At 45.2% G+C, this 23,330-nt stretch overlaps 1 protein-coding gene across 5 annotated transcripts in view; it reads right to left on the bottom strand.

Annotated features, from left to right (window-relative positions):
- LOC140732886 (uncharacterized) overlaps window positions 1-19,098 on the bottom strand; it is a 36,878-nt gene extending 17,780 nt beyond the window's left edge. Inside the window, exon 1 of one of the 5 annotated variants that reach the window (XM_073055546.1) lies at window positions 18,999-19,098. The gene's annotated coding sequence lies outside the window, so the exon portion shown is untranslated. Of the gene's footprint in view, window positions 1-5,386; window positions 5,632-13,788; window positions 13,836-18,983 lie in introns of those variants that run through there. The other 4 variants (XM_073055549.1, XM_073055548.1, XM_073055550.1 and 1 more) reach the window with 4 other exon arrangements.
- Window positions 19,099-23,330: the final 4,232 nt, after the last annotated feature.

The following is a 23,330-nucleotide window of genomic DNA, read 5'->3' as shown; positions in this document are numbered from 1 at the left end:
CTCCTTTGTGAGAATCGCAAGATCACTATTGGGTTGGGTCAGGGGACCCAGGAAATGAGAGAGAGACGTGCAGAATGCCTCGTTCCCCGGCGATGTAAAACTACGGGACATGGCCATTGTCTCTTGGAGACACATTTGTGGATTGAAATACTATACTACGTGGACGTCCTGAGGCAAAGTGGGCTGGGTGACAAAGAGATTGCATCACCCCAACCTGATTGACATCTTCGACCCTGTGAGTTAGGATAAAAGAGGGTCTGTAGGAACAGCCCCTTCAGATGCACCAGAGGAAACGCTAGCGATCCCGTAATAGCGGGAAGCCATTTGAAGGAGGCCACGTGCATTCAGTCCCGTTGCCTGGGGCTGGTGGCTGGTACCACGGAAAACGGCTTTTAACTAACAACGGGGAAGCCAACTCCCCCGACTCAACGGATTGGCATCATAAAAGACCTGGGCAAGTTTAAACCGTCTCTCTTAAACCCAAAATGCTGCAGCTTGAACGAACTAATAGTGACTGTTATATTTCCATCGGACAATACATTATCCCCTAGACAACGATAGAGCTATTTCTTATTGATTATTATTATACCCACGCTCTTAGATTTAGTATTGACGACGTATATTATCTGTATGTTTGCATTAATCCTATTTTTGTGTCCCTTTATCAATAAATACTTTTAAAAATAGTACCATCAGACTTCAACGGACCTCTCTATCTTTGCTGGTAAGTGACCCAGTTATGGGGTACATAACAATTGGGGGCTCGTCCAGGATTTGATACCAAATTCGAGAGCCAGTGAATCGGGCCTGTAAGTCCACACTTGGATCTGGTTACGCAGGTAGCCAGACGGGAAACCAGCAAAGATGGACGTGGAGGAATTTATAGAAAACCCGACTCTGGAGGCGCTGGAGGCGGCCACCAAACCAGACTTGATAAATTTGGCGAAGGGGTTAAACCTCGCAGAGGTGAGGTTGTCAATGAAAAAGCGGGAGGTGCGAAGGGCAATAACTCAGTATTATATTGGGAAGAATGTGTTTGCAGCTGAGGTATTGGAAAATGTCCCTGAAAAGGTACCAGCTAGAGGGACGGCTCAGTAAGAGTTGGAGAAATTAAGGTTGGAACATGAAATTAGGGTAAAACAGCTGGAAGCAGCTGAGAAGGAGAAAGAAAGAGCCGAGAGAGAGAGAGAGAGAGAGAGAGAGAGAGAGAGAGAAGGAGTTAGAGCGGACCGAGAAGGAGAAAGAAAGAGCCGAGAGAGAGAGAGAGGAGTTAGAGCGGGCCAAGAAGGAGAAAGAAAGGGAGCATGCGCTCCCGCTAAAAGAGTTAGAGGTGAAACGGGAGCAGGACAGAGCTGAGAAGCAAAGAGAGCATGAACTTCAGTTAAAACAGCTGGAAGCAGCTGAGAAGGAGAGGGAGGCAGAGAAACAGAGGAAACATGACTTAGAGATGGAGAAGTTAAGGCAAGAGCAACTAGTTCAGGGGTCAGACCGAGAGGAGCAGTTTAATGTTAGTAGGGAGTTGAGGTTAGTACCCCCGTTCGAGGAGACGGATGTTGATAGTTATTTCTTGCTTTTTGAAAAGGTGGCAGTGAATCAGAAGTGGCCCAGAGAACAGTGGGTGGCGTTGTTACAAAGTGTGTTAACAGGGAAGGCACAGCGGGCATACACGGCGTTGTCCATGGAGGAGGAAGAGGAGGAGAGTTATGACAAAGTAAAGGCGGCCATTCTCCGGAGTTCTGAGGCGTACAGACAGAAGTTTAGAAAGTTAAAGAAAGGGTGGAATCAGACGTATACCGAGTTTGCCTATGAGAAGGGTGTGCTCTTGGACCGTTGGTGCACTGCAGAAACAGTGGACGAGGATTATTGGCGTCTCAGGGAGTTAATTCTGATTGAGGAATTTAAAGGTTGTGTTTCGGAGGAGATCCGGATGTATTTGAATGAGAAGCCGAATAAGCCCATCTCAGAATTTGCTAGGTTCGCAGATGAATATGCCCTAACCCACAAGACAAAGTTTTCCTCGACTAAAAGTTACCCGAGAGACCGTGGGAACGGTAGGGAAAGCCCGCCGGCTAAGGGAGAAACTCAGCCGGGAGCTAGCGGTAAAATTGAGGAGGAGAGGCCAGAAGCCAGGAGATTTCCTTGCTTGACTTGTTTTAATTGAGAAAACGTGGGAAATATTGCATCTAAATGCCCCGCTCCGAGGAAGGAGCCAGGAAAAGGGAAAGCAGCTATACCTATAGGCTGTATTGCGTCGATCAGAGAATCGACGAGAGGACCCCCGGTAGATGGAGTACAGGAGGGGCGTGAGATGTTTAGTTCAGAAGGGACCGTGTCTGTGAAGGAGGGAGGCCCACCAGTTCCAGTACGGATCTGGAGAGACACAGGGGCTGGGCTGTCATTGATTAGCAGTAAGGTGCTAGATTCTAGACCTCAGACGGGAGAGGTAGCCCTGAGAGGCATAGGAAAATGGACCGAAGTGGTGCCCTTGCATAAGGTCATTCTGAATTGTGAGCTGGTGGCTGGACCAGTGGAATTGGGGGTACTGCCGGAGTTGCCGGGGGAAGGCGTGGACGTCCTGGGTAACGACTTAGCGGGTGGAAAGATGGGTGCAGCCGTGAAGCTGACAACCCAGCCTGTGAGGGTTGAGGACCCGCCCCCAGATTCCAAGATCTATCCCGCATGCGCGGTCACCCGCAGCATGTCGAAAAAGGCAGCCGAGACAGAGAGCCGTTTAAGTCCGGCCAGTGTCGAGTTGGCTGAGACGTTTTTGCCGAATCTGTACCAACGAGGGTCAGAGGAAGGTAAACCGGAGAGTAGGGAGGGAAGAGAGAGTAAACGGGGGGAGGTAGACCTGCCCTTAGCAAGAAGAGAGTTTGTACGGGAACAGGAAGGTGATGAGGAGCTGGTAGCCTTGAGAGAGTCGGTTCTTTCTGAGACCAAGATTGAGACAGAGCCCGAGGGTTACTACCTGAAAGAGGGTGTGTTGATGAGAAAATGGAGGCCCCCTGCGGTGCCGGTCGACGAGGATTGGGCGGTGGTACATCAGGTAGTAGTTCTGAAAGTGTATCAGGACGAAATTTTGAACTTAGCTCATAAGGGACCCTTGGGTGGGCATTTGGGAATAAAGAAGACAGTGGATCGGGTTATGAGAGAGTTCTATTGGCCAAACCTGAGAAAAGATATTACTGAGTATTGTAAAAGGTGCCATACATGTCAGGTGGTGGGTAAGCCGAACCAAGTTATCCCTAAGGCACCCCTCCGACCCATCCCCGCATGTGAGGAGTCTTTCTCCCGAGTCATTGTGGATTTTCTGGGACCCTTACCTAAAACTGCGAGTGGGCGGCAGTATATCATGACCCTGATGTGTGCCGCTACACGATTTCCAGAGGCTGTGCCTCTGGGTAATATTAGGACCTCTGTGGTGGTGAAGGCCCTCATTAAATTCTTTACCACAGTGGGGCTACCTAAGGAGATAAAGTCGGATCAGGGGAGTACAATTACATCCAGAGCATTTCGGCAGATGATGACCCAGCTGGGGGTCAAACAAATTTTAGCCTCTGCGTATCATCCGGAATCCCAAGGAGCGTTGGAAAGATTCCACGCTACACTAAAGACCATGATTAAAACTTATTGTCAGGAGAACGTTCGAGACTGGGATGAGGCTTTACCCCTTCTGTTATTTGCCGTAAGGGATACAGTTCAGGGCTCTCTGGGGTTCAGTCCGTTTGAGCTCGTTTTCGGTCACAGGCCCCGGGGACCTCTAACCCTACTGAAAGAAAAGTGGTCTAGCCCGACCGCTCAAGTCAGTGTGATCGACTATGTTCTGAAATTCCGGGAAAGGCTGCATAAAGTATGCGCCTTGGCAAGAGAAAACCTTAAAGACTCCCAGGAAAAAATGAGAGTGGTATAACCAAGGAGCGAGAGAACGAGAGTTTCACGTAGGCGACAAGGTTTTGGTCCTATTTCCGGTAGTTACCCACCCCCTTCAGGCGAGGTTTCAAGGACCATATACAGTGTGTAAGAAAATAGACTTGCTGAATTACGTGATTGAATCCCCCGACCGGCTAAAGCCGACCCAGTTAGTTCACGTGAACATGATGAAAAGGTACCATGAAACCACCCCCACGGTGGTCGGTGCGGCCATGAAAACCGATGAGGTAGAGGGGGGTGGTAAGGAGGAACCAGAGCGGTTTGAAAAGATAGGTATAGTACCCACCAGATTGGAGAACTCTGTTATATTAGCAAGCCTTGCGGATAAAGTTAGCCACTTAAAGCCTGAACAGCGGGAGCAGGTAACACAGCTCATGAACCGGCATACAGACTTATGTCCAGATGTCCCAAGAAGGTGCAGTGGGACGAAACATGATGTGATAGTTACCTCAACCCAGCCTATAAAACAGGCCCCTTATCGGATGAATTCTGAAAAGAGCCAGCTAGTAGAAAAGGAGATTGAACATATGCTAGCTGCTGGGATAATCCGCGAATCCTCTTCTGCGTGGGCTTCTCCTTGCGTGGTTGTCCCAAAACTGGACGGTACCATAAGATTCTGTACCGATTACCGGAAGGTCAATGTTGTCACCCAGACAGATGCTTACCCTATCCCCAGGGTGGATGATCGCATTGATAAAGTGGGGAAGGCGAGGTACATCACTAAAATTGACTTGTTAAAGGGGTACTGGTGCGTTCCTTTAACGGACAGGGCTCGAGAGATTTCAGCCTTTGTCACCCCATCTGGGTTGTACGAGTACAACGTTATGCCGTTTGGGATGAAAAATGCACCAGGGACATTTCAGCGGATGATAGACGCTGTGATAAAGGGGTTACCCCACACCAAGGCTTATCTTGACGATGTGGTAGTTTGGAATGACACCTGGGGGGAGCACCTGGAGGCTGTAGAAAATCGGTTTAAACGAATGTCGGCAGCCCAACTTACAGTAAACCTCGCAAAGAGTGAATTTGGTCATGCCACGATCACATACTTGGGGTATGTGGTGGGAGAGGGGCAGTTGGCTCCTGTGCAGGCGAAGGTACAGGCTATTTCTGAGGTCCCTGTACCCTCCAATAAAAGGGCCCTGAGGAGGTTTTTGGGCATGGTGGGATACTATCGGAAATTCTGTAAAAATTTTGCGGACATTGCTCTCCCCCTTACAAAACTCCTACGGAAGGAGGAAAAATTTGAGTGGGGCCATTCTTGTCAGAATGCTTTTGAAAAGTTAAAAGCCATACTGTGCCATCACCCTGTGTTAAAAACACCCTTCTCCTTGGCGACGGACGCGAGTGATGAGGCTGCCGGAGCAGTCCTCTTACAGCAAGCAGGGGATGGAGTGGAGCACCCGGTAGCATATTTCTCTCGGAAGTTCAATGTACACCAGAGGAATTACTCTACCGTGGAAAAAGAATTGTTGGCACTTGTTTTGGCGATACAACATTTCGAAGTGTACATTTGTCCAGCGCAAAAACCCGTAGTTGTCTATACCGATCACAACCCGTTGGTATTCCTGGCCAATATGAAAAATAAAAACAGGAGGTTATTGAGTTGGAGTCTGATGCTGCAAGAGTTCGATATTAAGATACAGCATATTAAAGGAGTGATAATGTGCTCGCAGATTGTTTATCTAGATGCTGAATTGAATGTATCACTGTATTACTCTGTAGAAAAAGAAAAGCTTTAGCGTTGTGTTAGATTGCACAATCCTGTAAGATTCTGTACTACTTCGTTTTAACCGCTGGTAAAAACGCGTTGAAGGAAGGGGGTGTTATGCCTGCAGCCCCCTCCTTTGTGAGAATCACAAGATCACTATTGGGTTGGGTCAGGGGACCCAGGAAATGAGAGAGAGACGTGCAGAATGCCTCGTTCCCCGGTGATGTAAAACTACAGGACATGGCCATTGTCTCTTGGAGACACATTTGTGGATTGAAATACTATACTACGTGGACGCCCTGAGGCAAAGTGGGCTGGGTGACAAAGAGATTGCATCACCCCAACCTGATTGACATCTTCGACCCTGTGAGTCAGGATAAAAGAGGGTCTGTAGGAACAGCCCCTTCAGACGCACCAGAGGAAACGCTAGCGATCCCGTAATAGCGGGAAGCCATTTGAAGGAGGCCACGTGCGTTCAGTCCCGTTGCCTGGGACTGGTGGCTGGTACCACGGAAAATGGCTTTTAACTAACAACGGGGAAACCAACTCCCCCGACTCAACGGACTGGCATCATAAAAGACCTGGGCAAGTTTAAACCGTCTCTCTTAAACCCAAAACGCTGCAGCTTGAACGAACTAATAGTGACTGTTATATTTCCATCGGACAATACATTATCCCCTAGACAACGATAGAGCTATTTCTTATTTATTATTATTATACCCGCGCTCTTAGATTTAGTATTGACGACGTATATTATCTGTATGTTTGCATTAATCCTATTTTTGTGTCCCTTTATCAATAAATACTTTTAAAAATAGTACCATCAGACTTCAACGGACCTCTCTATCTTTGCTGGTAAGTGACCCAGTTACGGGGTACGTAACAAAGCGAAGAACATAATAGAACGATGACTGCTGACATAACTGAAGTTGAACTAAAAACTGCAATTAGTGGGCTTAAGCAAGTAATTGGGATCAGATGGATATACGGCAGAGTGGTATAAAGAATTTAAAAAAGAATTAATTCCTGTTTTACTCCCCACACTGAACTGGGCTCTAAAAAAGGCACAAATGCCACCCAGCTGGAAGAAGGTGACAATCTCAACTATACCGAAAGAAGGCAAGGATAAAACTGAATGTGGGTCTTTTAGACCAATATCTGTTCTTTATGTAGATTATAGATTATTTACCTCCATCATGGCCAAACAATTCGAAGAGCTTCTATCCACACTAATAAATAATGATCAGACAGGTCTTATACAACAACACCAAACACAAGACAATATACGAAAGACACTTCACATTATGGACCATATACAAAATAATTAAATTGAAGCAATAGTGATAAGCGTGGACGCTGAAAAGGCATTTGATTCGGTTAATTGGAATTTTCTTTACAGCGTTGTACATAGATTTGGTTTACACAACACAATTATTAAAACTATACAGACACTATATGACAATCCTACTGCCAGGATTAATATCAACGTATATTTATCAAATAGTTTTACCCTAGAAAGTGGCACGAGACTGGGTTGTGCATGGTCTCCGCTACTCTTCACATTATATCTGGAACCATTAGCTCAATACATCTGACAAAATGAAGATATCAGGGGAATTACTATTAAAGGAATAGAGCATAAATTGGCTTGTTATGCGGATGACATTTTGATCTATCTTGGGCAACCAACATACTCTTTACCTAAATTCATGCAATTCTTTAAACAATATGGTCAATTATCAGGATACACGATCAACATAGTGTTATGACCCCAGCTCCCTCCTTTGTGAGAATCGCAAGAGAGAGAGAGAGAGAGCAGCCGTACGGTTTGGAATGTGGGCTGGCCTCTCAGCCAGACAAAAGCCAAGGACATAGCCATTGTCTTGGGAGACACCTTTGTGGAATAAGGGACTGGACTACGTGCAAACCCTCAGGGCAACGTGGGCTGGGTGATGGGGGACACGATAGCGCTTCCCGTCGGAGCGGGAAGCCATTTTGAAGGAAGCCACGTGTGTTAGATTCCGGATCGGGAATCTGTGGCTGAAACCAAAGGAAAACCGTTTTAACTAGCAACAGGGATTTGCTTTGCAAAGACGACGGGCAAGTGTTCCTTCTCTCTCTCTCCAACACGTGAAACGCCAGCGGTTCCCAAAACAGGAAAGCCTGCAGATTTTGAGTGACTCTTATATTCCATTGGACACAGTATCCCCTAGACAATGATAGAGCTTATTTCTGATTGATTATTACTATACCTGTGCTTTAGATTGAGTTTTGACGATGTATATGATCTGAATGTTTTGTATTAACCATACGTTTGTGCCCCTTTTTAAATAAAAACGTTTGAAAATAGCACAATCAGGCTTCAGCGGACCTCTCTATCTTTGCTGGTAAGTCACCCGGTTACTGGGAACGTAACAAGTGGGGCCTCGTCCCGGGATTTGAAACCAAAGGGGAGGGTCAGTGAATCGGGCTGTAAGTCCAAACTTAAATCTGGTTACGCAGGTAGCCAGACAGGTAACCAGCAAAGATGGATGTGGATGAATTTATGAGAAACCCGACTGCAGAGGCGCTAGGGGCAGCTACCAAATTAGACTTGGTAAATCTGGCAAAGGAGTTAGACCTCACAGAGGTGAGGTCATCAATGAAAAAGCAGGAAGTGCGAAGGGTCATAAATCAGTATTACATTGGGAAGAAGGTGTTTGCAGCTGAGGATTTGGAAAATATCCCCGAAAAGAGATTAGCGAGTGGGACAGATCAGTTAGGGTTGGAGAAAGTAAGGTTGGAACATGAATTTAAAGTAAAGCAGCTAGAAACAGCCGAGAAAGAAAAGGAAAAGGAAAGGGAGCAGGCGTTCAAACTAAAGGAATTAGAGGTGAAACGGGGTCATGAGCTCCAGCTAAAGCAGCTGAGAAAGAAAAGGAAAAGCAAAGAGAGTATGAAGAGAAAGAGAAACAAAGGAGCCATGAGTTGGAGCTGGACAGGCGAAGGCAAGAGCGAAGAGCTCAAGGGGTAGAGAGAGAGGAGGGGTTTGATGTTAGTCGGGCGTTGAGGTTGGTTCCCCCGTTCGAGGAGACGGATGTTGATAGTTATTTCTTGCTTTTTGAAAAGGTGGCAGTGAATCAGAAGTGGCCCAGAGAGCAGTGGGTGGCGTTGTTACAAAGTGTGTTACGAGGGAAAGCACAGCGGGCATATGCAGCGTTGCCCCCAGAAGGGGAAGGGAATTATGACCAAGTAAAGGAGGCCATTCTCCGAGGTTACGAGTTAGTACCTGAAGCATATAGACAAAGGTTCTGAAATTTAAGGAAAGGGTGGAATCAAACGTATACCGAGCTAGCCCATGAGAAGGGTGTGCTCTTGGACCGTTGGTGCACCGCGGAAAAGGTGGCCGAGAATTATGGGCGTCTCAGGGAGTTATTTTTGATTGAGGAATTTAAAGGTTGTGTTCCGGAAGAGATCCGGATGTATTTGAATGAGAGGACGAATCAGTCCATCTCAGAAATTGCTAGGTTCGCAGATGAATATGCCCTAACCCACAAGACAAAGTTTTCCTCGCCAAAAAGTTACCAGAGAGACCGTGGGAACGGTAGAGAAAGCCCGCCGGCCAAGGCGGAGATCCCGCTGGGAGCTAGTGGTAAAATTGAGGAGGAGAGGCAAGACAACAGGAGAGGTCCTGGCTTGACCTGTTTTAATTGTGGAAAGGTGGGTCATATTGCATCTAAATGCTTTGCTCCGAGAAAGGAGCCAGAGAGAGAGAGAGCAGCAATCCCTATCGGGTGTGCAGTGGTAATCAGAAAATCGGCAAGAGGGTCCCAGGGGAGCAGAGAGCGCGAGGGGTCGGAGATTCATCTGTCACACGGAACCGTGTCTGTGAGGAAGGGGGACCCGCCAATTCCCGTACGGATTTGGAGAGACACGGGGGCGGAGCTATCATTAATTAGCCGTAACGTATTACAATTCGGACCTCCGACGGGCGAGGTAACCCTGAGAGGAATAGGAAAATGGACAGAAAGGGTGTCTTTGCGTAGGGTCATTTTGGATTGTGAGCTGGTGTATGGATCAGTTGAAATGGGGGTGCCATCAGAATTCCCGAGAACTGACGTGGACGTCCTTCTGGGTAACGACCTAGCGGGTGGGAAGATGGGTGCAGTTGTGAAGCTGACAACCCAGCCCGTGAGAGTTGAGACTCTTCCCTCAGATCCAAAAATCTATCCCGCATGCGCTGTCACTCGCAGCCTGTCGAGAGCGGCAGCTGAGAACGAGAGCAGTTTAAAATTGGCCCAGACGTCTTTACCGACCCTGTGCCACGAGGGTTTCGAGGGTGGTAAAACGAGGAATAGTAACGTAAAAGGGGGTAAGCGAGAGAAGGTAGATCTTCCCTTAGCGAAGGAAAAGGTCCTAGAGGTAGGAAATAAAGATGAGAAACAGATAAAGCTGTTAAAAGGTCCAGGGTTGGACATGGATGATTCTAAAGGTGTTCCCGATAATGAAATGAGGGCAGTCCTCGATGAAAAGGATGCCATTACCTTGAAGAAGTCTGCTGGGTTGGCAGATGAGGTTGTTTCAGCCCGCGGGGTTGAGTTTACTCCAGAAGTGAGTTGCCCAGAGAGTAACTGGGAGGATCAGGGGAATTTAGAATTTGAAAAGGGTACGGGTATTGAAAGCCTGGAAGAGGCCAATGCCCCGTTTGAGTGTGTCCAAGATGGGGATGCACGTAGTCCTGAACCTAGTCACGGAGCTCAGAAAAAGTCTGAGGTATTTGACTCAGCTGGACGAGACGGCCGTCCTTTTGGATCAGATAGACTTGGTTCGGGGAAAAAGGGGTCAACCTTGGGAAGTGTGGGTTCCCAGATGGTTGTGCTGAAGGGGGTGTTCAGAGTTAATGTAGAGTTTACGAATGGGGAGATAACGGTTGTTGTGGAGGAGAACGGTAAATCTGTAGTTCCCAAATCGAATGGAAAAAAGTTAAAGTCTAGATTGATGCCTGCGCATCGATTACAGGTTGATTTGGAATGTAAGGGTGCCTCACACGCTATTGTTGTTCAAGAAAGCGCTGGGAGGAAGCCGAAATTTAAATGCGGCCGGAGAAAAAGGTTCGAACTGAAACACATCAGCCTGCATGGTCTTGACAAAAGGGTTAACTACCTGTGTAGCATTAAAGAATTGGGTGGAAATTCCCATGATGGACTAGGTTGGGGACACGGAGTTAAGAGAATAACCCTCGTGGAAAGGAAAGGCGGGAGAGTACCTCGCCAAGTTACTCAAGTTCCCCACGGGGGGACTCCCCGGAAAAGAGGCGATGGTTAATAGAGATTGCCATTTTTAAATAGCAACGCCGGTTGTACGGGTTTGCACCAAAGCCTGTGAATAATAAAGACAACCCCTTTGGAGACCTGCCGGTGAAATAACACGACCGAAACGATTAGTATTTGTATAAACTTTAGTAGATGCACCTAAGCTAGGATCACACCTCCTTAATTGTGTTGCTGAAGAAAATAAATAAATAGGTGGTTATTGAGCTGAAGTTTGATGCTACCAGACTTCAGTACGGTACATGATGTTAAGATATTAAAGAAAGGGGCACTGTAATTGTTACCTGTTTAGATACTGACTGGAATGTATAACGGTAGTACTCTGAGAAGAGAAAAGCTTGTGTAGTATGTTAGATTCCAAAAATCCTGTACCAACTTGTTTTTAACCGCTGGTAAAAAACTTTTAAGAGGGGAGGTGTTATGACCCCAGCCCCCTCCTTTGTGAGAATCGCAAGAGAGAGAGAGAGCAGCCGTACGGTTTGGAATGTGGGCTGGCCTCTCAGCCAGACAAAAGCCAAGGACATAGCCATTGTCTTGGGAGACACCTTTGTGGAATAAGGGACTGGACTACGTGCAAACCCTCAGGGCAACGTGGGCTGGGTGATGGGGGAAAATTGCCTCACCCCCACCCTGATTGACATCTACAACCCTGCCAGTCCAGATAAAAGGTGGGCTGCCGAGGCTGGGCCTCAGACGCACCAAGGAGACACACGAAGAAGACATGATAGCGCTTCCCGTCGGAGCGGGAAGCCATTTTGAAGGAAGCCATGTGCGTTAGATTCCGGATCGGGAATCTGTGGCTGAAACCAAAGGAAAACCGTTTTAACTAGCAACAGGGATTTGCTTCGCAAAGACGACGGGCAAGCGTTCCTTCTCTCTCTCTCCAACACGTGAAACGCCAGCGGTTCCCGAAACGGGGAAGCCTGCAGATTTTGAGTGACTCTCATATTCCATTGGACTCAGTATTATCCCCTAGACAACAATAGAGCTTATTTCTGATTGATTATTACTATACCTGTGCTTTAGATTGAGTTTTGATGATGTATATGATCTGAATGTTTTGTATTAACCATACGTTTGTGCACCTTTTTAAATAAAAACTTTTGAAAATAGTACCATCAGACTTCAGCGGACCTATCTATCTTTGCTGGTAAGTCACCCGGTTACTGGGAAGTCACCCGGTTACTGGGAACGTAACAATAGATAAAGCCCAATTACTTTCATATAACTATAGCCCATCAAGAGAAATTGAAAGTAGATATCCCTGGGCACGGCAAACAGAGTCTTTCAAATATTTCGGCATCATTATGCCAAAAGATTTGGCAAAATTATCAGATGCAATCATCCACCTATATATAAAAATTAAGGAAGCTATTACAAGATAGAACCTAATTCCTTTTCTTTGTCTCAGTTCAAAGACTGAATCCATTAAAATGAATATACTGCCTAGATTATTATATCCCTTTCAGACCCTATCAATAGAGATTAACCAAAATGAATTCAATGAATGGAACAAGATGTTATCAAGATATATTTGGCAAGGTAAAAGGACTAGAGTTTGTCTCAAAGCTTTGCAATTAGCCAAAGAAAATGGGGGATGGGGCTACCAGCACCGTTGAGAGCTGTGATATGTTGGTGCAACCCATCATATGACGCTCAATGAAAAAACATTGAGGAGGGGATACTTCCCATCCCCATACAGGCAATTTTGGCTGATAACAACCTACAAAGTTACATAAGTACTATTGATAATCCATGGGTGAAATTGACTCTTAAAATATGGAAAATCATTATTTTGGAATATAAACTAGAGGGAGATACAGTATTGCAATTCTTAAATTGTGTGCATATGACTCGGATTTTATGCCGAATAAACTGGATGCTAGATTTAGGGACTGGACAACTAAAGGAACAACAGTTCTTTGCAATATAATTGAAGAAGGAACACTGTTCAGTTTTGAAATACTTAAAGAGAAACACTTATTAGAAAAAGAAGACTTTTATCAGTATTTGCAGATGCAACAGTATGTTAATAGGAGGGTTAAAGATGTAACCAAGGCAAGTACATGCTTGAGCTATTTAGAAAACCATATAATTCAGATAAAGGTAGTAGAATGAATTCAAGCATGTATAAGGATTTGTCAAATCTTAAAACAAATTCAACTTCATACATTAAAACAAAATGGAAGAAGGAAGGAGGGACAATTATATCTGAGGAAGAATGGACAATAATATAGAGGTATCAATAGAAGTGTACCAGTTCACAGAAATGGAGGGAGTTTGGATGAAACCTGATAGCTAATTAGCTCAAAATATCTAAATAGCTCAAAAACTTGATATTTTACTACACCCTCTCAGAAATCCCATTATGATAGTAACCTCCCTATTTGCTGGAGAAATTGTGGAAATCAAAATGCATACCATTACCATACTTTCTGGGATTGCCCTGTTATCAAAGACTATTGGAGTGGGATACACAATGCCCTACAAGGCAGTTTTAAATGTGAAATACCCTTAGAAAGTAAGACATTAGATTTTGGGTATATACCTCAAGAATGGTTGAAAAGAGATAAATATTTAATGAGTATACTGCTGGTGGCTGGTAAAAAGACTCTTACCAGGAAATGGTTATCACAGGAGAGTCCAACCTTAAATGCTTGGATGGAAATTACAATGGACATTTACAAAATGGAGAAGATCACAGCATCTGTTAAATCATAAGTTGGAACAATTTGATTCATACTGGGAAAAACAGTTTAACTACATAACACCTCATAGACCTGATTTTATTCTCACAAATCAATGAATATGTTGTATAAAAAAAGGATCAGTCCCTACTTGTACATAGTTTTCACCTTTTGCTTGTTCTTTCATTCCTCGCTTTTCTGTAAGTAATATTTACAGAATAAATATTATGTGGAGATTTGTGGCAAATATTAATATATATGTACAGTAACTGAAATTCATCTTATAGAAATGTTTGCTTGATGATGAACTTCAATAAAAAATAAATTACAAAAAAAAGAAAACAAACTCTCCCTCATTGTCACAAAAAGGAGCTGACTGTGGACAACAGGAGGAATGGAGACAGGCTAACCACTATTGACATCAATGGATCTGGGGTTGAGAGGATGAACAACTTTAAGTTCCTCGGCATAAACATCACCAAGGATCTCACATGGTCTGTACATACAGAGTCTTTGTGGATGGAGGTTAGGAACAGGAAGGGGTCAATAATTTCCTGGGTGTTTTTTATAGGCCTCCCAATAGTAACAGGGATATCGAGGAGCAGATAGGGAAATAGATCCTGGAATGGTGTAATAATAGTAGAGTTGTCGTGATGGGAGATTTTAATTTCCCAAATATCGATTGGCATCTCCCTAGAGCAAGGGGTTTAGATGGGGTGGAGTTTGTTAGATGTGTTCAGGAAGGTTTCTTGACACAGTATGTAGATAAGCCGACAACAGGAGAGGCTGTACTTGATTTGGACTTTGGAAATGAACCTGGTCAGATGTCAGATTTCGCAGTGGGAGAGCATTTTGGAGACAGTGATCATAATTATATCTCCTTTATAATAGCATTGGAGAGAGACAGGAACAGACAAGTTAGAAAAGTGTTTAATTGGAGTAAGGGGAATTATGAGGCTATCAGGCAGAAAATTGGAGGCTAAAATTGGAAAAAGATGTTTTCAGGGAAAAGTATGGAAGAATTGAGGCAAATATTCAGGGGATATTTGTGTAGAGTTCTGTATAGGTATGTTCCAATGAGACAGGGTACAGGAAGCATGGTGTACAAAAGCTGTAATAAATCTAGTCAAGAAGGAATGAAAAGCTTACAAAACATTCAGAGCTAGGTAATTTTAGAGAGCTAGAATATCATAAAGCTACTCGGAAGGAGCTTAAGAAGGAAATTAGGAGAACCAGAAGGGGCCATGAGAAGGCCTTGGCAGGCAGAATTAGGGAATAACCCAAGGCATTCTCCAAGTATGTGATCAGCAAGAAGACAAGATGTGAAAGAATAGGACCTATAAAGTGTGACAGTGGGGAAGTATGTATGGAACCGGAGGAAATATCAGAGGTACATAATGACTACTTTACTTCAGTATTCATTATGGAAAAGGATCTTATTGATTGTAGTGATGACTTGCAGCAGACTGAAAAGCTTGAGCATGTAGATATTAAGAAACAGGATGTGCTGGAGCTTTTGGAAAGCACAAAGTTGGATAGCTCGCCGCAACTGGACGGGATGTACCCCAGGCTACTGTGGGAGGTGAGGGGGGAGATTGCTGAGCCTCTTGCAATGATCTTTGCATCATCAATGGGGACAGGAGAGGTTCTGGAGGATTGGAGGGTTGCTGATGTTGTTCATTTATTCAAGAGAGGGAATAGAAATAACCCAGGAAATTGTAGACCAGTGAGTTTTACCTCAGTGGCTGGTAAGTTGATGGAGAAGATCCTGAGAGGCAGGATTTACGTACATTTGGAGAGCTATAATATGATTAGGAGTACTCAGCATGGCATTGTCAAGGGTAGGTTGTGCCTTACAAGCCTGATTGAGATTTTTGAGGATGTGACCAAACACATTGATGAAGGAAGAGAAGTAGATGTAGTGTATATGGATTCCAGCAAGACATTTAATAAGATACACCATGAAAGACTTATTGAGAAAGTAAGGAGGCATGGGATCCAAGGGGACATTGTATTGTGGAGCCAGAACTGGCTTGCCCACAGAAGGCAGAGAGTGGTTGTAGACGGGTCATATTCTGCATGGAGGTTGGTCACCAGTGGAGTGCCTCAGGGATCTGTTCTGGGACACCTACTCTTCGTGATTTTCATAAATAACCTGAATGAGGAAGTGGAGGGATGGGTTAGTAAGTTTGCTGATGACACAAAGGTTGGAGGTGTTATGGATAGTGTGGAGGGCTGTCAGAGCTTACAGCGGGACATTGAGAGGATGCAAAACTAGTCTGTGAAGTGGCAGATGGAGTTCAACCCAGATAAGTGTGAAGTGGTTCATTTTGGTAGGTCAAATCTGATAGCAGAATATAGTATTAATGGTAAGACTCTTGGCAGTGTGGAGGATCAGAGGGATCTTGGGATCAGAGTCCATAGGACGCTCAAAGCTGCTACGCAGGTTGACTCTGTGGTTAAGAAGGCGTACGGTGTATTGGCCTTCATGAATCGTGGAACTGAGTTTAGGAGCTGAGAGGTAATGTTGCAACTATATAGGACCCTGGTCAGACCCCACTTTGAGTACTGTGCTCAGTTCTGGTCACCTCACTACAGGAAGGAAATGGAAACCATAGAAAGGCTGCAGAGGAGATTTACAAGGATGTTGCCTGGATTGGGGAGCATGCCTTATGAGAATAGGTTGAGTGAACTCGGCCTTTTCTCCTTGGAGCGATTGAGGATGAGAGGTGACCTGACAGAGGTGTATAAGATGATGAGAGGCATTGGTCATGTGGATAGTCACAAGCTTTTTCCCAAGGCTGAAATGGTTGCCACAAGAGGACACAGGGTTTAAGGTGATGGGGAGTAGGTACAGAGGAGATGTCAGGGGTAAGTTGTTTTACCCAGAGAGTGGAGAGTGCGTGGAATGGGCTGCCTGCAACGGTGGTAGAGGCGGAGACGATAGGGTCTTTTAAGAGGCTTTTAGATAGGTACATGGAGCTTAGAAAAATAGAGGGCCATGGGTATATAGCCTAGTAATTTCTAAGGTAGGGACCTCTTTGGCACAACTTTGTGGGCTGAAGCGTCTGTATTGTGCTGTAGGTTTTCTATGTTTCTATACCGGCTGTGTTGCGAAAAGAGCACAGCAGCAACTCTTTCACCTCAGATGGTTGAACAAGTTGGGGATGGGGTCTGAAATCCTAAGAACTTTCTATAGGGACACAATTGAGAGCATCCTGACTGGCTGCATCACTGCCTGGTATGGGAACTGTACTTCCCTCGATCGCAGGAAACTGCCCAGTGCACCTGTAGATGTGAATTTCCACTATTCAGGACATTTACAGAGACAGGTGTGTAAAAAGGGACCAAAGGATATTGGGGACCCAATTCACCACAACCACAATCTGTTCCTGCTGCTCCCTTCCAGGGAACAGGACCACAACAAAAGGAACAACAGGCTCCGGGACATCATCTTCCACCAGACCATCAGACTGATTGATTGATTTCTATGTTATATTGCCTGTCCTATTTACAAACTATCCTGCACATTTAGATGGAGATATAACATATAGATTTCTAGTCCTCACACATATGAAGGATGTATGTAATAAAATCAATTCAATTCAATTCACCCTCACCACTATCTGTTCTGTCATTCTGGCTCCCATTCCCCCACAACTTATTTTAACCACATCAACCCCCCCCCCCCACCAACACATTAGCTCAGCAAGCCTTACTACTAGAATATTAGCCCACTTCCTGTTCTGTTCCCCTAACTAACGAATCCCCTATCACCCGTTTCACTTTCCTCTGCCAGGTAATCCCCTCAAACAGTTTCTAAAGTGGCCCACCTGTTGTTGTGGGGGGTGGCCACAGGAGTACTTTGCGATGGCTATTTAACCTCATTCACCTTCCTCTCACCTAGTTTCCTGTGTCCTGCACCTTGGGTGTTACTCACCTCTCTTCATGTCACATCTATCACCCCCTCCATCTCCTGGATGATCCGCAATTTATCCATTTCCAGCTCCAACTCCTTAATGTGCAGGGTTACAAGCTGCAGCTGGACGTACATCTTGTAGGTGAGGACATCAGGGATACTGGAGGTCTCCCCACCTTCCCACCAATGTCTCCTCTAATTTGTAATGACTGGTGTGTGCAAATATCTTGTGCTGTACAATTTTTACCCAGTGACAACATGTGCACACTGAATTCTATATATAGAGGTATTAATTGTAACAGCTAGCAAATCACTGTCAATAAGAACTTTGATGTCCTCTGGGTTTGATCGAGTTCATCTGCACTCTCACACAACCTATGTAGCAGGCCTGTAGTGGGTAATGAAGGGTTTTCTCACCAGCGCTTTTGTACACTGTCCATATGGGATTTGCTTGCTAAATGCCGCATTAAAAAGCCAGATTTACAAATATCACTCCATTTCCTCCCACTTGCAAATTCTCCAGCAACTTTTGCATCACCACAATGCACAGGTAACACCAGTTTCTGTATTGTACACAAATATTTCCCCTGAACCCTCTCCCAGCTGACTGACGGTGGTGAACTCATTGACGGCAATGCCAATGAATATGAAGGGAAGGGCAGTAGTCTGTCTCATTGGAGTCTGGCACATTTGTGATGTGAAAGCTACTTGTTGCCCAGGGCAAAGTAGCTCATGGAGATGCCCTCACCTTCAAGATGTGCATCCAGCTGCAGCTTGTAACCCTGCACATTAAGGAGTTGGAGCTTGAAATGGATGAATTCTGGATCATCCAGGAGTTGGAGGAGGTGATAGATATGGCATGAAGAGAGGATAGTTACACCCAAGGTGCGGAGCACAGGAAACTGGGTGAGAGTCAGGAAGGGGAATGAGGTTAAATAGCATTATCATTATCTTCCGAGACAGAATGGGTCAAAACATGTCCTCACGGGTGGAAAAGTTCAGAACAAGAGGAGGTGGAACAAGCAACACACACAAAATGCTGGAGGAACTCAGCAGGCCAGGCAGCATCTATGGAACAGAGAACTAATGCTGAATTCCTCCGGCATTTTGTGTGTGTGTTGCTTGGATTTCCGGCATCTTCAAATCTTCTCTTGTTTGTGATGGGAGGTAGAACAAAGGTGATTTTGTCACTGTTGATGTAAGAGATTTTGTTCCCTTTCTCCGAGTTCCTAATCCTTGCATTTAGACAGCTGGAGCTCAGCTCTGTCTGAGAGACCCATTCCCTCAGCAGCCGGAAGCTCCCCGGGGCCCGTGTACGGATCGTGGGGCCGAGAGAGAGGGACGAGAGCAGGGTTGTCCCGGGATTGCGGGCCACGGTGTCCACAACTTACAATAATTGTCCCTCAATCGGTGTTAAAACTACTCACCCAGAGAAACCTTACCTTCCTGCAGCGAAGCTTCCAGGTCTTTTTGTGTAATACGCGCATGCGCAATATTCGTCGACTGCAGCAACCCTGACGCCTGCGCATTTGATCGGTGCCTCAGCGGCGTGGAATTTGTCACCGCAGCGATTTCTGGGTAATCACGGCGTCATCTAAAGTTTATGCCAGCCCCGGTCACATGTCCAGACCTCAGTATTTTTTTGTGTATACAAAACTCAGCAGCTGTTTTAACGCAGAAAGTGGCTCCCATAAACAATACACTCAATGTCAACAGGCATTCCGTGTATCTAATACCAAGGTACAATCCTCTTACAAATACAGATATGAAACACAGGAGCTTCTGCAGTTGCTGGAAATACAGAGACGCACTCACACAAAATGCTGAAGGAACTCAGCAGTTGAGGCAGCAACTAAGCAGAGGAGTACACAGTCTAGGCATGTTGAAGGGGCTCGGCCGAAACGTCTATTTATTCCTCTTCACACTTGCTGCCTGATCTGTTGATTTCCTCCAGTATTTTGCAGAAATTAACTAGATTTTTTTCAAACAACCACTCCCCAAATGTTGCTGATCTTTCATTTGTAGCCACATCATGCTGCTCTGATTCCTCCTTCTCCCCCTAAACTCCAGACCCCATCTCCTTCTGGACCCCCAAAGCCTTGATTCGTGCTGACAGCTCTGGTTTCTGACTCTGATCCATCGAAGATTCACTCGCTAGTCTGCTGTCAGACTTTAGAGGTGCATTGCAACAACCCAGCTGTTTCAATGATCATCTGCTTCGTAAACGTTGTGAAGGGTCGTGCTTCCTCCACCACCTCGGGCAGTGTATTCCAGATTTCAAGTATCCTCTCTTTCTCAGATCCCATTAAACCTCTTCGCCCTCTTGGCAGTGTGAAGGATCAGAGGGATCTTGGGGTCCGAGTTCATAGGACACTAAAAGCAACTGTGCAGGTTGACTCTGGTTAAAAGGCATACGGTGTATTGGCCTTCATCAACTGTGGGATTGGGTTCAAGAGCCAAGATGTAATGTTGCAGCTATATAGGGCCCTGATCAGACCCCACTTGGAGTACTGTGCTCATTTCTGGTCGTGTCACTACAGGAAAGATGTGGAAACTGGAGAAAGGGTGCAGAGGAGATTTACAAGGATGTTGTCTGGATTGGGGAACATGCCTTATGAGAATAGGTTGAGTGAACTTGGCCTTTTCTTCTTGGAACGACAGAGGATCAGACATTACCTGGTAGAGGTGTATAAGATGATGACAGGAATTGATCATATGGACAGTCAGTGGCTTTTTCCTGGGGCTGAAATGGCTAACACCAGAGGGCACAGTTTTAAGATGCTTGGAAGCAGGTACAGAGAAGATGTCAGGGGTTAGTTAATTTTTTACACAGAGAGTGGGTAAGTTTGTGGAATGAGCTGCAGGCAATGATGGTGGAAGTACATGGGGCTTTGGAAAACAGAGGGCTGTGGATAACCTGGGGAATTTCTAAAGTAAGTACATTTTCGGCACAGCATTGTGGGCCGAAGGGCCTATATTGTGCTATAGGTTTTCTATGTTTCCATAAACACTCCCCATTTCCCTCTCCCATTTGATCTCTGCATACCACCACAGCTTTCTCCCTCCTCCCACACCTTCCTCATCCTCACCCACATTCCCTCTCCATGCAGGTTTTCCCCGATCCCCCAGAGGTCATTGGTTAAGGGTGAGAGGTGAAATATTTTACGGGAGACTGAGGGAGGAGCTTCTTCACTCAGAGGTTGGCGAGTGTGTGCAACGAGCTGCCATTTGAAGTGTTAGATGCAGGTTTGATGTCAACATATCAGTACAGAATGTGAGGTGCATAGGGATATGATGCATGCAATTGGGACTATGCATAAAATAATTTGGCTTGGACTGGATGGACCGAAGGGCCTATTTCTCTGTTTTGTTCTTTGTGACTTCAATAATACTCTGATCTGTAACTTCCACAGTCAGTGCTTTGCTGCTAATGACTGAACCCCAAAAATTTACAGAATGGGTGAAGAGGCTGCCCAGTGACTGTTCCTGTGCTGAAAGTCCCATCACTGAGCAGGTATTGTCTTCCCCATTCCCTTTCACTCAGTCTGTCACTCAACAAGTTCATTGTTTACAGGAAATCACAGAACTCACAGAGAAGGGAATCCCGACAGAGGATTCCCCGCTCTTCCTCAGCCTGGTGATGGGGAAAGGCTCCCAGTCCCAGGGAGTGATGTGAGAATCCTTTGTGGAAACGTGGAATCGTTTGGCAAAGTTGGACAAAATGCTGAAAGCACTTCTGGAGCTCGGTTCGGTAAAACAACACACTGAACTGAAAATCACATTGAGACATTGTAGACTGAACAATGTTATAGAATATAGACCTGGAACAAAGAACAGTACAGCACAGGAACAGGCCCATCAGCCCTCAATATTCTCAGCTCTCTAAACGTGCCCAAGGGAGTTAATAATCAAATGGCCGACTAAACAAAGCCAATTTGGAGATGCAATATCCATATCCCTCAATTTTCCTCACATCATGTGATTGTCTGAGAGTCTCTTAAAAGTCTCTACTGCAGCTGCCTCTACCAAACCACAAGTGTTCATTCCAGGCACCAACAAATCTGAGTAAAAGAACTCGCCTTTCACACTGAGGTTACCTTTACCCTTTATACTTGCCTCATCTCACATTACCCTCTGGTATCGGACATTTCAACCCCTCAAAAGAAACACTGTCTGCCTACTCTATCTATACGCCTCATAATCTTATTAACCTCTATTTGATTTCCTTTCAGTCTCCACCACTCCAGAGAAAACAGCCCAGGTTTTTTCAACCACTGGCCCTCCAATGCAGGCAATGTCCTCGTAAACCTCACTTGTCCCCTCTTCAACTCTTTGACATCCTTCTGAGAATAGGGCAACCAATGTTGCATTTAATAGCGTACTGTCTGTTTACATTTGTCCTCAATTGCAGATATGGGCAGAGAAATGGCAGATGGAGTTTTAAACAGGCCAAATGTGATGTCACAGAAAACAAGCCAGTGACCCTTGTAGTCTGTGCCGAAACTTTATTCCACTCGTCGCATTGACCTGCACACAGTCCATACCATCCAGACCTCTCCCATCCATGTATCTATCCAACTTATTCTTAAAACGTAAGAGTGATCCCGCATTTACCTCGTCAGATGGCAGCTGGCTCCACACTCCCACCACTCTCTGAGTGAATATGTCCCTCTAATGTTCCCCCTAAACATTTCCCCTTTCACCCTAAACCCACGTCCTCTTGTATTTATCTCTCCTAATCTAAGAGGAAAGAGCTTACTTGCATTTACTCTGCCTATACCCCTCATAATTTTGTAAATCTCTATGAAATCTCCCCTCATTCTTCTACGCTCCAAGGAATAAAGTCCTAACCTGTTCAATCCTTCCCTGTAACTCAACTCCTGAACACCTGGCAACATCCTGGTGATTCTTCTCTGCACTCCTTCAATCTTACTGATATCCTTCCTATCGTTAGGTGACCAGAACTGCACACAATACTCCAAATTTGACCTCAGCAATGTCTTATACAACCTCACCATGACATCCCAACTCCTACACGCAATACTTTGATTTATGAATGCCAGGGTGCCAAAAGCCTTCTTTACAACCCTGTCTATTTGTGACGCCACTTTCAGGAAATTATGTATCTGAACTCCCAGACACCTTTGTTCCTCCGCACTCCTCAGTGCCCTATCATTTACTGTGTATGTACTACCTTGTTTGTCCTTCCAAAATGCAACACCTCACACTTTTCTGCATTAAATTCCATCTGCCATTTTCTGGTCCATTTTTGCAGTTGGTCCAGATCCCTCTGCAAGCATTGAAAGTCTTGACCCCTGTGCACAACACCTCCAATCGTAGTGTCATCAGCAAAGTTGCTGCTCCAATTTACCATATTATCATCTAGAATATTGATTTAGACAACAAACAACAGTGGTCCCAGCACAGATCCCTGAGGCACACCACTAGTCACAGTCCTCCAGTCTGAGAAGCAATCGTCCACTACCACTCTCTGCTTTCCCTCGCAGAGTCAATTTTGAATCCAGTTTACAACCTCTCCATGAATACCTAGTGTCTGAACCTTTTGAACTAACTTTTGAACTACCACGCAGAAAGCCATGGTGACAATCCTTAATCAGCCGTTGGCTGTCCAAATATTTGTATATCCGATCTCTCAGAACACTTTGCAATAATGTACCTATTACTGATGTCAGGCTCACCAGCCTGTAATTACCTGAATTACTTTTGGAGCCTTTTTTAAACAATGGAACAACATGAGCTACCCTCTAATCTTC

The sequence above is a fragment of the Hemitrygon akajei genome, chromosome 9 (assembly GCF_048418815.1).
Source record: "Hemitrygon akajei chromosome 9, sHemAka1.3, whole genome shotgun sequence".
Taxonomy (NCBI): Eukaryota; Metazoa; Chordata; class Chondrichthyes; order Myliobatiformes; family Dasyatidae; genus Hemitrygon; species Hemitrygon akajei.
This window is presented reverse-complemented; position numbering and strand designations above follow the sequence as displayed.